Here is a 3568-nt window from a genome sequence, read left to right on the forward strand (position 1 = left end):
TATATATATATATATATATAACAACTCAAAGCTAAATAATATTCTTTACTTAATTAAGAAAAATGCTCTGATATATATATATATATATAACAACTCAAAGCTAAATAATATTCTTTACTTAATTAAGAAAAATGCTCTGAATTTTTAGAGTAAAGCCTGTTTTTTTAGTCTGATTTGATTATTATTTGAGATATCTGCCAAAGAATCCATTTCAGCTAATTCACATTTAGTAATTAATTTAAGGGAAGGGATTATGTGTATGCTTGTACTGATCATACAGTATTCTTATAAATAACACATTGTCTTTCAAAAAGAATGTTATCATTTTAAATTATTGTAATTATGTTAATTATTATCTGTGAATGTTGATTCTCAGATAAGTATATTAAAACATTTCTGTTACATTACATTAAATACATTAATACCATTATTTTTTATTTGTTTTTTGAAACCGTGTCCTGTTCTACAATTATGGCTTAGTAAACACTAATATTGTGTTGTATTCCAAAAACATGTGGCAAGTTTTTCTATCAAATATCTTTATTTAGTTGAGTCGATACAGTACATTGTTTTGTACTTGTTTCGAGCTTTGCCCCTCTTCAGTCAACTATCATACAATATATATTTTTTATCTATTACAGTAAAGAACTTACATAAAAAAAAAAATGAGTACACAAACGATATATAGACGTACCTTTTGGGTGTAACCAAAAGGTATGTCTATACCACTTTGTATAATTTAAAATCTTGTAAAATCTGCTTTAATCCTTTTGTGGATAAACCAGTATACATTACAATTTAAAAAGGGGGAAGTCTTCCAAAATCTTCCCTTTTAGATAGACTTTGATACAATACAACTGTAAAAAATTGAGCTATTTCTATCCCCTTTTTCCTTTCCACCCCTTTTTTGGCATTTGCGCTGGTATCTTTAGTGTTGCCATGTATGACATTTGCCACCTTGTGGTCTGATTTTTACCAAAATCCGTCTTGTAAAAATTATTTTTTGAAAAGATTGCTTTTCACAGAAAAAAAAAAATTTTATTTATAATATATTGAGCCAGTTTTTGTTTATTTTAAGACTTAAGTTTTTATTTATATTGTCTTTACTTTTTATAATTTCTATGGTTTCTTTAAACTTCCTGTTGTATGTTAATTTTTCTTTATGCAGTATTTTTACATTATCTTTGTCTATATTACAGCTGTTTAGAGTACGTTCGTAAAATGCAGAATTTATTCTATTGTATTTTAGGTCTGCTGTGTTCTTTCAATCTAGTTTTTACCTTTCTTTTTGTTTCTCCTAAGTAATATTTTTTGTTTGCACAGATACACGGAATTTTATATACTACACCTTGGGCTTTCAATCGGTATTTGCTGATTTTTCTTCAGGTTCGAGATTAACAGTCTGTTCTCCATTTTTTGATATAATGGTGCTAATTTGTAGTTTCTTTCTATTTCTGTGCTGATTTGTTCATATAGACCTTTAATATATGGAAACTTAATATATTTTGTTTTAGTTGCTTGTTTATTTTTATTTTTACATGGGTTTCCTGGGTTATTCAGTCTGGTTTCCCATTGTTTTAGCAATCTCTGCGGAAATCCTGCTAGAAGAAATTTCTTTCTTAATTCCATAAGGTCTTTGTTTATGTGTGCTTCTTGGCTTGTCCAGTTTATGATTTTGTCATATTCCATTTTATATATATTATACTTAACGTATGATGGAATTTTTTATTGATATCTTATTGTTACTTGGTTAGAACTCGGTTTCTTGAATGTTCTATATTCGAGATGTTGTTTTAATCTTGTTATTGTAATGTCTAGGTACTTAATGTTTTGTCTTGTTATATCTTCAGTCTCTATTTTAAATTTTATTGCTTTGTGTATACTATTTGGCTTACCATTATTTTTGTTGTAATGTCCATTTCAATTTCTCAATGCTTGCACCTCACATCATATGGCACACATTTGACCTCAAATTCCTGATATTCAAATACTTCCAATGTTTATTATGGCATATCCATTGTCACTCCTCCCATGGCAACCACAATTCTACAGCTCCTGTAGATTACTCCTGTTGCAAAATGATGAGTGATTTGCAAACTGTGAATACACAAAAACACTCTCTGTTTTGGAGTTGCCATTTTCACTTACATCCCTTTATAGAGGTAGTAGACGATGAGACATCTGAATGCAGGTGGGAGATGAAACTCAGACAGTTACTCTATTGATTGGTGTATATTGCATACTTCCCGGGTAGTAATTAACATAATTACAGTAATTTAAAATGATAGCATTCATTTTGGAAGACCCTGTAATATAGTAGTTTCTTCACTTTCCATCTCACAGTACAACTGACATTAAAAAAAATCTCTTGCTCTTATCTATTTCTGAATCTTTATATTAACTCAAATATTTTAAACCTGTTTATAGCCTTTTATAAACAGCTATTATAATTAACTAATTAAAATAAAATCTTGGCCTCATATTACTGCATTAGTCTATCAATATGATTTGAATCTCATAATTTATTACTAGACAGTTTGTATCATCTCTCATTGATGTTGATTCATCCATTTCATACCTCAGCCAATTGAAATGGCAAAAATTGGGCTTAGTCATAAATCTCAGAAATGTTGCATGTCAAACATCATCTGTATTAATTAGATTCTCATATATTGCATGATCATGTACACATGTTAAAATAATGCTATAAAGTTAGAATCAGCAATTTACATATTATAGGGCGACTCTTGGATAAAATTCATCACAAGGATAACTTCATGAATAATCAATAGAATATATTTAATTAAGCTCCTTCATTGCATAAAGTTATCTTTTGTTCATAGTATTTTTAAACTTATAAGTTGAAAATAATTAAAAATACTATATTAGTAATATATTTATTTGATTGTAATGCGATTTATAATTTATCATTATTTCAATTCAAGTTGAAAGAAATTAAAAATAAAGATATTTTAGGAACTTGTAACCCCTTCTCCAGAAGAACCTAAGAAAGGTTTCATAGGTAAGTTAGTAAGAAGGAAAAAGTCTGTATTCATCCAAATAAATTTTCATTTAGCGTGTTAACTGTGCTTTTTTAAAATAAACTTTTATTAGTACCGAATGTCGACTTACCTCCGCTCTGCGCGTCGTTTTTTAAACCCGGTCCACCGAGCGAACAAGCTCAAGTATTGAGTCAACAAATTCAAGAATTAATTGAAAAGTAAATAACGAATTGATAATTCCCTTTAGAAATTGTTTTTTTTTTTATGTGTTAGCAAATTAAATTTTTATAAAATTGAATTCATGATTTTATTTTTAGTTCGGGTTGTATTTTAAAAGAAGACCTCTGCATAGAAGAAAATAAAGTAAGTAGTGATTCATTAACATTTTGTTTCAAATTGGAAACGTCAATTTAGGTGTTTTTTTTAATGTCTTTTTAAGTTGTTAGATTTCATCTGCAGAAGAATTCAGTTTTTCTCAACTGCATTCTTTGAAATTTTAACTTCAAAAAATAAAAATATTCATAAATTCACACTGTATTTATGAAATATAAATATAGTCGGTTTTA

At 28.0% G+C, this 3568-nt stretch overlaps 1 long non-coding RNA gene across 1 annotated transcript; it reads left to right on the plus strand.

The window, feature by feature from the left end:
* The first annotated feature begins 1117 nt into the window (after positions 1-1117).
* Positions 1118-3368, plus strand: LOC111616429. Its single transcript, XR_002755246.1, has 3 exons — positions 1118-3022; positions 3115-3220; positions 3320-3368. It is a non-coding gene; the product is annotated as an uncharacterized LOC111616429 (long non-coding RNA).
* The last annotated feature ends 200 nt before the right edge of the window (positions 3369-3568 follow it).

This window comes from Centruroides sculpturatus, unplaced genomic scaffold, assembly GCF_000671375.1.
Source record: "Centruroides sculpturatus isolate CEXI.00-Female unplaced genomic scaffold, Cexi_2.0 scaffold2966, whole genome shotgun sequence".
Lineage (NCBI taxonomy): Eukaryota > Metazoa > Arthropoda > Arachnida > Scorpiones > Buthidae > Centruroides > Centruroides sculpturatus.